This window comes from Furipterus horrens, unplaced genomic scaffold (assembly GCF_987537825.1).
Source record: "Furipterus horrens unplaced genomic scaffold, mFurHor1.1.pri manual_scaffold_5, whole genome shotgun sequence".
NCBI lineage: Eukaryota > Metazoa > Chordata > Mammalia > Chiroptera > Furipteridae > Furipterus > Furipterus horrens.
This window is the reverse complement of record NW_028327175.1, coordinates 111579757-111592724: the sequence shown is the minus strand read 5'-3', so window position 1 is coordinate 111592724 and position 12968 is coordinate 111579757.

Sequence of the window (12968 nt, the reverse complement as noted above, 5' to 3'; positions counted from 1 at the left end):
GAAATAGAGTTCTGAGTGTCTTTAAAGCTAATCAGATTAGAGGGCCAATTCCAAAAACCCCAGAACCAATTCAGAAAACTCATCCTTAAAATTCTGTTTCTCTAGAATCACTCTCAGTATCAGAATCTGTATTAGTCAGGGTTCTCCAGAGAAAAATAACCAATAGGATAGTTGATAGATAGATAAGAAGAAATTTATTATAGGAATTGGCTCACACATTTATGGAGCCTGAGATATACCACACTATGTCATCGGCAAGTCATGAACCAGGAAAGGCAGTGGTATAATTTAGTACAAGTCTCAAGGCCTGAGAACCAGAGGAGCCAGTGAGTATAATTCCCAGTTCAAGGCCAAAGCCCTAAGAACCTGGGGGAAGAAGTTGCCACTAGCGTAAGTGCCAGAGTCTGAAGATCCAAGAACAAGGACCTCCGATGTTCAAGGGCAGGAAAAGATGGACATTCCAGAATTCACCCTTCCTCCACCTTTTGCCCTCAATGGATTGAATGACACCCACCCACATTAATGAAAAAGATCTTTTTTTTACTCAGTCTGCTGAATCAAATGCTAATCTCTTCCAGAAACATCCTATAGACACACACAAAGATAATGTTTGCCAGCTATTTGGCACCCCTTAGTTCAGGCAAGTGAACATAGTGATGAGCTCTTCCTCATCTCTCTCCTCCATAGCTCCTGATGTTGGAACACACTCACTTACAAGAGTCAGAGGCACAGTGCAGTTTGGGAGACTGAAAATTTTTTCCAGGTAATCCAAAAAAAAGTAGATGATCAATCCCCATGGGTCAGCCTAGGATTCTACTCAGCTCAACTGCTAAAAGAGAGGTGCCAATTTCAAGGTCAGGAGAAGAATTTTCCTTTCCTCCATGATATCACCCAGTGCTGTGGCTCCATATACCCTCCACACACTGGTCACTCACAAATGTACACATTCAGCCAGACTCTCCCTTGACCTGCAGACTCACCCAGCCAATTTTCCTCTGGATGCCTTTTAGGTGTCTCGAGTTAAACATATAATTAATTAATTAATTTAATTTAAATTATAAAAATCACACGCCCACAAATCAGTGATTTCTAATTTCCAAGGAAGGAATTTATAGCTGTATTATTCTATAAATCAGTGTGTTTCCTGGCAAAATGGCCTCACCTATTACGGCCACCCAGAAGAAAAGTATCAGTGTCTGCAAGTGGGGAGGATTACTAAGGCTTCTAGGAGCCTCCCAGGAAATCTGGGAAAGGTGGGTGCTTTCCTACCTACCCATCCTTGGAATCCTACCTTTCTCTCTCTTTCCAGGACAGGGACAGATAAAAGGGCTCACTGTATGATCTTCCCACAGGTCTCACTCCTCAGAGGTAATCAGCCCTGAGCACTCTCTGAAGTACGAAGCAACAGTGAGATGTTTTACCTCAAAAGGCCAATTAAATCATGAGAGATTATTTGCAGGTAGATTTTGGATGAGGACATTTGTAGAGTTCCCTTTCTGTTATTGTGTTTGTTTCTTTGGGGATGATTTTTAGGCTTCATTAATCACTGGAATTTAACTCTAATGGAAATAAAAGAAATAGCAAAGAGTTTTGCTGGAAAATTACTGAAGGCCTTTGCTTTTGGAGAACATGTTAAAGGATTTCTCTCTGTAAATCTTGAGCAGCTAGAAATCCTGTTCTCTTCCAAAAGCCTTCAAGTCTCCCTCTCCCAACAATTCTTTGTAAATCTCAGGAAAGAATTCTCATTGGTCCTTTTAGGTCAACACTTCACCTTGGTCCAATCATTGTTGCCAAAGGATGCAGCTCTCTGACTGGCCAGTCACTTGTACACAATTGTAGTGTCTGTTATTGAAAAGATAGGAAGATCTTTGAACCGATATATTTTTTTAAATAGTTACTCCCTTCCACCCCTCTACTACTGTATTCTGTGGATGATGACAATGATGATGATAGGTGTCATTTATTGCTCATGTCCCAAGCACTGTGTAAGCACATTTTGTTCATGGCCTCATTTAGGCCTCACAACAATTCCATGATGTAGGGACCATTTACAAATGACAAAATCAAAGCTTAGAGAAGTGAAAAGCTTTGCCAAAGTCACACTGCTAAGAAAAAGAACAATTTGGAAAATCACTTCTTTAGTACTTGCATTAGTTATCTATTGCTATGTAGCAAATTACTCCAAAACTTAGCAGCTTAAGACCACATACACTTACTATCTCAGTTTCTGAAGGTCAGGATCCAGTCATGTCTTCCAGGCTGGATGTAGACATTTGAGAGTGACTAGGGTATGGAGGAAATATGGAGCCATGACACAGGGTGAGACCTTGAAGTAGGCACCTCTCTCCTTTAGCAGGTGAGTTAAGCAGAATCCCAGGATGCCTTAAGGGGACTGACTGATCAGGGGCTTTGCTTGGGTTACCTGGGAAATTGTTCCAATCTTCCAACCTCCAATGTGCTTCTGGCTCTTGTAAGGGAATGTGTCACAATGCTCGTTATGGGCATCTCTGCCTTTAGGTCTCTTGGAATCTGTAATCAAGCTGTGAGCTGAAGCTGCAGTTTGATCTGAAGACTTCACTTAGGAAGGAGCCATTTCCAAGCTCACTCCTGTGGTTGTTGGCAGGACTCAGTTCCATTGAGGCATTGGATTGAGAGCAACAGTTTCTCACTGTTAGTCAGAGGCCTTCCTTAGTTCCTTGCCACCAGGGCCACTCCACAGGGCAGCTCTCAACAAGGCAGCTGGATTAATCAGAGCCTAAAGCTAGAGGAAAAGAGAGGGTTCAAGATGAAATTCCCCTTCTTTTCTTTTTTTTAATTTTTTTTATTGTTTTTCTATTACAATTGTCCCACTTTTTTCCTCATTGCTACCCCTCTACCCAGCCCACCCCTTCTCCCACAGTCAATCCCCACCCTGTTGTCCATGTTCATGGGTTATTTATATTAGTTACTTTGCTAAACCCTTCCCCTACTTACTCCTTCCCCTCCCTCCCCCCTGATAACTTACTCTGTTCCTTGTTCAATTTTGTTCATTTGTTTGTGTTGTTCATTAGTCTCCTGTATTGGGTGATAGCATATGGTATTTTTCTTTCATTGCCTGGCTTATTTCACTAAGCATAATTCTCTCTAGTTTCATCTATGTTGTTGCAAATGGCAGGAGTTCCTTCTTTCTTTCTGCTGCATAGTATTCCATCGTGTAAATGTACCACAGTTTTTTAATCCTCTCATCTACAGATGGGCACTTAGGGTGTTTCCAGCACTTGGCTATTGTAAACAGCACTGCTATGAACATAGGGGTGCATAAGTTCTTTTGAATTGCAGTTTCAAGATTCTTCAGGAATTCCCCTTCCTGTTTGTTTGTTTTTTTTAATTTTATTTTTTGTTATTCAATTACAGTTGTCCCATTTTTCCCCCATTGCTCCCCCCTCCCAGCCCATCCCTTCTCCCACAATCATATCCCTCCCCGTTGTCCATGTCCATGAGTCATTCATATATGTTCCTTGACCTGACCCTTCCCTTACTTATCCCCCTTCTCTCCCTCCCCCCTCCCCCCTACTGACTACTATTCTAGTCTTTGCCTATTTAGTTCGTTTGTTTGTGTTGCTCTTTAGTTTCCTGTATTGGGTGATATCATATGGTATTTTGCTTTCTTTGCCTGGCTTATTTCACTAAGCATAATTCTCTCTAATTCCATTCATGTTGTCGCAAATGGCAGGAGTTCCTAATCCTCAAAGTGAAATCCCAGCACATTTTCCTTATTCCTCTGGCTAGAAGGAAGTTATTGGGTGGTTCCCACTCTAAGGGAGAGGATTAAACAAGGAGGGAGGGACAAGAGGCATCTCAGAAGATGCCTACTGCAATACTGTCCTTTCAGATAAGCAAACTGCACTCATATTCAGACATTTCACTTGCAGTGGGGATTCTCCTTCAACTCTCCCAATTCATTCTCTGGATTTGTCTTACCCCAGTCCTTGTGGGATTGCCTGATCTATTCATTTCCCAATCTAGCCACACTCTTCCTTGGTTGCATGCTTTCCTCTCATGTCTCATCTCTCCACCACTCCTGAAATATTTGAACCGGAGAAGCATCATATACTGTAATTGTCTGGGAGAAGCTAACCCAATCCCCATTTTGCAAATAAGAGCAAGAAGGTACAGATGAGGGTACAGGCCTTGCTGAGAGCCCACAGGGAGCCAGAGGCAAGGCTGGGACTTTGAACTTAAGAGGTTCCCAATATGTTACACATCTCAACACCCCAGCATCCATCTTGGCTGGGAATCAATGCAAACCAGGCCTTTGAACTCTGGGGAAACTGTCAACATTTCATCAACATATCAATGAGGTAAATATTTAGACCTCTCCTCTCTCTTCTCCCCATCCTTTCCTTCACAGGGCACTGGCTTCATCCTCTCCTGGGAGCAGGGAAGGACTTAGTTGTTAACTGAGCAGTGCACAAGCCTTTTTGTGAGAAAATCTAAGACGCTCTCACACTGTGCCGGCTTTGGTTTCTGGGTGCACAATGCCCTCTAGTTCCAAGTCAAGGTAGTTCCAAGAAGAAAGATATGGGAAACAATGGGAAATCATGAAATATACAAAATCCACCACCATTAATTATCCACAGCAAAGCCACCTAACTTGGGATTCATAGGGGTCCAGGAACTCCCAAATTTTCAAGTAAATTATTGTACGATGTATAATTTTCTTTAAAAATGTCTGTAGCTGTCATTGAATTTTAAAAGAGTAGCTATGTCACTAAATGAAAAGGTTTGGACTCAATGACTTGGACTTTCAGAGTATGTGGAACGCCTTCACTGGTTTAAAAGAAAAGTCAAAAATAACAATCAGAATATGGACTTTTAAAAAATAAATCCCAAATACTCTGAGGGTTTAATATCTTACATCTTCCCCATTCAGCCCAACTTGTGAAGCATTTCATTTTTTCCTACGAACTGTGATTTGGAAACTGCTATTTTAAGGTTTTATTTAATTCAATAGATGTTCTCTAACTTCATATCTTGTTCTAAGCACTTGGGATACAAATATGAGCCACAGTGGACACTTGTTCACTTTTGTCCTTCAATGTCTATTCCTTTGGCAACACCACCTCAATTTCCTTCTGAAAATTACTCCTTTTTCTATTCCTAAACTATGGCTTCTGGGCTAATCTGAATTTCCTCAGCACCAGGGATGGATGAACAATGTAATCTCAGCTATTCAGCACACCCCATCCTCCCATCCACAAAGATGGTTTTGGGAAATAGCCATTCAGAGCTAACCTTGGAGCTGAACCAGACCCATCAGAAGAGAAGGCCATGCTTTCACTCACCACTGGAGTTGCATCTGAGGCTAAATCTGCAGCAAAGACTAAGGAAATGGAGCCAAAATATGGGAAGAGAAAACTGAGCCCTACAGGAAGCCACATCTGAAAGCCCAGTCTCCAGACCCTTTTTTTCCTCTAATGAGAAAAATCTTAATGATTTCCCTGCCTTTGAGGATTTCACAGTCCAGCAAGGTAATTTGTTTATAATGCAAAGTATTGGACAACAAGAATACAACATGTGCTGTAAGTAAATACACACACAATCTATATTGATATCAGTACAGATGATATAGATAAAGATACAATCTCAAGTTCAGAAGCTGAAGGGAATATTAAAGACTTCTTAGTTGATATAGTTTGCACTCTACCTTGAAAGATAAAAAGAGTATTCACAAGAAAGAAATAGTGGAATCCAGGAACACATGCTGGAATACGTCCAAGTTTATAACCAGATTGCCATGAGAAGGGTCAAGAATCCCCCTAGAAATTGTGACTTTCCACATATAACTGAGCTGCCTCAGACCTCAGCTTCTTAAACCATAAAATATGGTCACATGTTTTAAATTATTTTTTATTAAGATGTAATTCACATACCATAAATTTACTCTTTCAAAGTTTACAATTTAGTGGCTTTTAGTATATTCACAAAATTGTGTAATAATACTATAATTCCAGAGCATTTTTTATCACTCCCCCCCTCACACACATACACACAAAGCAACCCATATCCATCAGCAGTCATCCAACACTCTCCTTCTCTCAACCCTCGGTAATAACTAATATGTTTTCTATTTCTATACATCTGACTACTATAAATGGAATCAAAATGGAATCATAAAACATGTGACCTTTTGTGTCTGGCTTCTTTCACTTAATATAATGTATTCAAACTTGCCCTATGTTGTGGCATATATTAGTACTTCATTCCTTTTTATGGCTGACTTCTATCCCATTGTATGTATAGGTTACATTTTGTTTATCCATTTGTTAGTTAACAGACTCTGACTTAATTAGGATGGGGGTGTAGCCCTGGCCTTCATACTTTTTTTAGAGACCCTCAGGTGAGTTACATGTGTAGTTAAAGTCAAAAAGTACTGCTTTGGAGAAAAGAGATAAGGTTTGGAGTATGACTAGTGCAGATATTTTTACCAATAGTACACTCTTGAAACTAATATTTGTAAGAGGGAAAACACCATTATATGGGCCTTGAATAGTTTAACACATACATAATAAAAAGCCAATGTCTATTTGGGAAGAATTTGGACCTTCCCTCAATTCATGCAGGGGAAGCAATAAGATCAGTCTGAGGTCATCAGGGATCTCCAGGTTGCCAGAGATGATGAACACTTCTTGTATTTGACCCCATGTGCATTTTACAATATCAGCCACTTCTTACTCTCTCCCTTGGTTTCTATGACCCTGCACTTTTCTTACCTCCCACTGTCTCTGGTGATTATTTTTTACTTTCTCTTTCTCAAAAGGCTTATCTTGCTTTTCTACAAAGCTCCTTCTTGTGTCTGTTGGCCAAGAGCATATACAACTGGGATTTTGAGGGAAGTTTCCCTTAGTATGTCTCTTCCCTTGCCCCCTTTGATCTAATTCACCAGGGATTCCTTACAACTTTAGTTCCTAGAATGTCTAAAATCCATACACCATTCTCCACCTCTGTACCGCCACCTCTCACCTGGTAACAGGAAAGTTCTTTGCACTGACCACCCTGCTTACATTCCTGCTCTTTCTTCAAGCATTTCTCCTGCAGCCAGAATGATCTTTCCAAAACTCATGTCTTTTCATGTTAAAACTTTTCTATCATGTCCCAATACTCTTAGAATAATGACCAAAATTTTTTATGGTTCAGGAAAATTGTATTTTCCAAAAATCTGTTGCTTCCTGCAGCCAGTCCCTGTCTCTAAGCAAAGTTGTAATGGAAAGGAGTGGAGGGAGGGGATTTAGGGGAGCTAGGTTTCAGGGCCAGCCTGGGCAGGATATGTGTGTGGTGCCCTGACAAGGGAGGCTGGGGAGAGAATGGGCTAACAGCGCCAGCCACCAGTTCTATAAATTTGCAGCATTGTCCCCTGGCCGGATCCCATCCTCCTAAGGGCCAGATTTGGGAGTTGGGGGCTGTGCTTGGAACTCTCCTTAGAGTGCCCAGTGAGACAGCTTTCTGCCCCACACCCAAGCTTTAGGCCATGCTATTTTTGCCTAGAGGACATTTTTATATTGTCCAGTTGACCAGAACAAGTATCTACAAGGCTTTGCATGGCCTAAGTGCTATAAATATCTCTGTATTACCTCTGTCTAGGCTCCTCTTAATTCAGCATTCTTTAGCTAATTGGTCTCCTGTAAGCATTTGTTCATCTTGTCTTTTCTCAGTGAAAATGACCAGCTGGTCAACCTGACAAGCAAGAGGAGAACTAATCTTTGTTCAGTAGTGATGTGTTTTTGAAACCTCTACATGCCTCATTTTACAATTTTATTTACCCCTTATAACTACACATGCAGGGACTACACATGTAGAGCTCCCCCTCACTGTAAAATTCTACTCCTGACTTTTCTAGTTACTTCCTGCTCAGCTGAGACATCACATTTTCCAAGAAGTCCCCCAGACACAATGGCTTGCACTTCACATGGCTAGTGTATGCCTTTTCTTGTGGGACTTCTCATAGCTGCCATTTTACATATAACCCTGTTATTATTTGATTAATACCTTTTCCACTGCTGGATTGTAAGTAACATGAAGTCACAAAAAGTGTTTTTAGTTCATTGTTCTGTCCCCAGTGACCAGCATAAAACTAGGTCCCTGTCAACATTCAGTCAATGAAAAAATAAAAATAAGAACTGAAATCTTCTGATCTTCAGTTTCTTCAGCTATAAAAATAAAATAGAGATAATAACTGATGTCATGAGGACATCAGTTGTAAGGGGTAAATAAAATGGTGAAATGATGCAGATATACACTTTGAATAACACAATCACTACTTAACAAACATCAGTTCTCGTCTCACTTGTCAGGTAGACCAGCTGGCCAGTTGCACTGAGAAAAGACAAGATGAACAGTGGGGAGAAATTCATTTTTCTATTCTTCTTTTCCCAAGTCACTCATGCCACTGCCTACCTGTGACTCTTCCCCACCAATCATTCATTCTTAACCCTTTTCTCAAATCCCATTTGGAACCCCCTTGCCATCACCTGTTCAGGATAATTGGAGAGAGATTATTAGGGGTTGGGATGAGAGAGGAAGGAGAAGTAGAGAGAGAGCAGGAACCAAGGCTGTTGTGCACCTGGGGTGAGGGAAGAGAGAACTTGTCAAGTATCAGGCTCTGTACAAAGAAAACTGAAATCCACTGAAGGAAAGGAAAAGAAAGGTAAGTGAGTGGAATCCTTTGCGGATTCATTCTTTTAGAGAAGCAGCTTCTTCATGTTTGGCTGCCATCCAAAGCCAACTCTCTCTTTGGCTCAGTTATAATAACTATCCTCTGTGCCTATGGATAAACAAAGATGGAAGTGAGAAATTTTGAGATTTCTACACTGTCATTGTAAAAATAAAATAAAATAATTAATTAATTGATTTTCATTGTAGAAAGATTACTGCAATTTGATGTGACTTTAAAAATAAAGAAAAGGGAGAAAGAAAAAATTCTCAGGACAGAGTTCTTGGGGTATAAGCTCAGTTAAATTAAGAAGTCTGGAGTATCACCTCTGTCAAGTTAAGGTGCTTATGGAGTCAGAAGAAGGGATGCTACCTGAGCCATCCTTTTCCTTCTCCCTTTTCTGTAATATTTCTCAAAAGGCTGCATGAAACACTAAATTACGTAGCTTTACTTTACTTAAGTAACTCAAGGCCATGACACCATGTGCTCAGTATTTAGCATGCCCCAAAATTTATATTCAAAACTGGGCCTTCAGGCACCATTTCCAGAGATTCACATCCCTGATGCAAGTGCTATAAAGAACAGTCTTTGGGAAACACTAATGAGAAAGATCCTGATTCAGGCATGGCCAATAAGTTGTTTTTCACATGTTAACTATAGTTGATTGAGAGTGTCTGCTGGAGCCCTAGATTGAGACAAATCCTGAGCCTCAGCCTATTGATCAGTGATGTATGTCATGAGCATGGAATTGAGAGTCATGGCAGGTATGTCATGTGTTTCCCACCCATATTCTAAACATTCATTGAGCAGACATGTACCAAGCACCAGCACACCAGAAAGATTAAAACTTAACCATCCCTGGCCAGATAACTCAATTGGTTAGAGCATTGTAGGTTTGATCCTGGGTCAGGGCACATGCAAGAACTGACCAATGAATGCATAAATAAGTGGAACAGCAAATTGATCTCTCTCTCTCTCTCTCTCTCTCTCTCTCTCTCTCTCTGTGTGTGTGTGTGTTTCAAATCAATAAATAAAATTTTAATTATTAAATAAACATATCTAGCTCATGCTGTGGTAAAAACATCTGAGGAGATATATTATAAACTAATTATGGTTTATCACAGAGATATGAACACAGTGCTATGACAGGACAATGAAGAGAGCAGAGCGCTTGGGCAATCAGAGACTTTATAAAACAAATGAAATGTGGGCCTGATTTTGGACAATGAACAGGAATTTTACAAGTAAAAGAAGGGGGAAATATATCTAGGCTAGAAATGATAACATGTATAAAGGAGAAAAATATTCTAAAATTTGGTTAAAAATAAAAAGTTAATTGAAACAAATAATCAGGTCAAATGTCAGGAGACAAAACTGCAAAGGTCATCTGAATGCTAAGATCTATTCTCCAATATCTTACATTTTATGAATCCTTAGACCCCCATAATAATGTCAACCACACAATAGATAAATGTGGCAAATGAATAAATGTTGCTTTCTGTGTTCTCTCTCTCTCTCTCTCTCTCTCTCTCTCTCTCTCTCTCTCTCTCTCTCTCTCTCTCTCTCTCTCTCTCGTGTGTGTGTGTGTGTGTGTCTCTTTCTCATTGGCAAGTACTTTATATCACTATCCTATTAATTCTCACAGCAGCCCTACAAGTCTTCCTCATTCTCTTTATTTGATAAAGGAGAAACTGAGGCTCCCAGAGCTTTCACATTTTAGAGCCAATATTTTAACTTGGGCCTTTCAACAACTATTTTACATGGTAAACCCAAGAATAGGATACTTACCCTGAGAATCCCAGGTTTAAGGGAAATGTGTGAATAGAATATAAAAGCGTATATTTATGTACTTCAGGGCTACATAAATGACCTTAATAGCTGTGTCTTTAGAGTGCTACTAAAGTCAAAAGTGATGCTGTTGTTGTGCTTTTAATCAATTAAAATAAATAAAAAAGAGTAACAGTTCAACTGTCTGCTGGATCTGTGTTGGCCTGTGTGGAATGTCAGCACTGGGATGGGTTTTGATGTGGGCAAGAGTTAAGCCTTCGGTTATTATCTGAATTAGGGGCCTTTATTGGTTCACATTGTCCAATCTTCTCCAGCCATTATGGTTTTGCCGAAACATTAAATTACTTTAAACTTTCATTTTCCTTTTAAAACTAAATTAGTTTGGAGAAAATTGTATTTTCCCAGCTCTGGCACCAGCCTTGGGCAGAGGAAGTTACAGTACAGTGCACAGAAAAACAATAATCACGGCCTAATTACTAAGTGGTAAGATCTGTGTTTCTTGAGTTACATTTGCTTTAAAGTTCCCACGGTCCTGGATGGGAACAGATCTCCAGTAGAACTGCTCAGGAAGCTTTCTGTTAGGGTGATCAGTGACGCGGACTGTGAAAGAATTCACAAAAAGAAGAAAGAGCAGAGGGTAAAAGTTTTTATTTTTACTTTCCTAAGGGAGGGAAAGGGCTCAGGGAGAGATATGCACCAGCCCCGAGGAGTTAAGGCTTTGGGCTTTCATTGGGTAATGGGAGGGTTGTAGACCAGGATGTTTCAGTAGGACTGCAATTTGTTTCATGTTATCTTTGGGTGCAGGTTCTGGTAGTCCAGTAGCTGGGGTCTGGTATGTCCTGTTTCATAAGTTCCCAGAGCCTCTGTACCTTCAGAGCCCTTCCAGTAATTTTCTAGTCCTGAGGATAAAGGCTCTAAAACAGTTAGGGTCAATCATGCTTTGTAGGGTTCAGCCAGCTCTGGAAAAAAGGGCCTGAGAAAGCGGCTTTTGTTCTATTACTTTCTATTATCTATGTGGCAGCCTTTCTGCATCTCTGGCCATGGGAAGGGGAAGGGCAATGGAACTTATGAAGCACCTACTATGTGTGTGTACTGCTAGATTCTAAAATGTGTTACTCTATTCTTACTGTTAGTATTATGAGATCCATTTTATAGATAAAGATCCTTGAGGTGAGGATTAGTGAACGGAGGGAGATTCCCTGAGGATCTGTTTCTGAGCCAGATAATGTCTGAATCTTTTTTTATTTTCACTGTAGCAAAAATCTGCCTCTGTCAACAAAACACTTCCCTCATTTAGGGAAGTAGTACTCCTTTTATTCCAACCACACATACAGTCCACCAATAAAAGTCATCTGAGTAAAGAAGAGAGTATCACAGGACCTCAAATAATCATGTGATTAAAGCTGAGCCAATAACAGAACCTCATCACCCTGGCTACAGTGATTGATCTAAGGGGGTAGGAACATGATGAAAGCCAAACCCATCACACTTCTTCCCCAGAATATTTCTACCTGGAGCTGGAGCTAAAGTTCTATCTTTCCTGATGGAAGAGTCAAAAAATATATAAATTTTACCTATTGGTGACCATGAAGGCAAGTGAAAGCCATTCTTAGGAAGAGAAAAAAAAAGTTAAAATTTAATTTAATTAATTAAATGGCAGATATAAGGAGAAATATGGGATCTGGAGAAAGAGAACCTCTCTCACTGGCTGTATTCTCATCCTGTTCATAGTTTTGTTACTCAAGTCCATAATCCACCACCAGTTGATTTTTTTGAGGAGAGGGAGAGAGAAATATCAATGTAAGAGAGAAACATAAATTGGCTGTCTCCCCTACATGCCCCAACCAGGGATCAAACCCACAAGCTAGGCATGTGCCCTGACCAGGGATCAAATCCATAACCATTTGGCATACAGAACAATACTCCAACCAACTGAGCCACCTGATAGGGCAACCCACCACCACCACCTTTTGCCCTAGAAAAATTTACTCAAGATGGGTCTCTGTCATTTACAAACAAGAGATCTGATGACAATGTCATTGCCATATTTAACATTTATTGGACATATACTCTAAGCCAGGTAATAACCTCAGTGCTTCATTTGTGCTAAATCCAAATAACTTCATGAGTAGGTATCAATGGTACTCTCATTTTACATTTAAGAAAACTGAGCCACAGAGATATTAAAGTGACTCACCCAAGGTCACAAACCTGGAGCTTCAAAAGTGAAAAATATGGGACTTCTGGCCAAGATGGAGGCCTAGACAGACATGCTGCATCTCCCTTTACAACTAAGAAGGAATACAACTACCTCGAAACTAGAGACAACCATAATTTCCAGAAAACTGAGCTGAATGGAAGTCCAACAAACAAAGATATAAAAAATAAATACTCATCCAGACACGTAGGGAGGACAGAGCCAGGGTGGAGAGGACACGGTGTGGTGGCAGCAGCAGCAGCGGCAGTGGTAGACCAGCAGAAATGGCAGTCA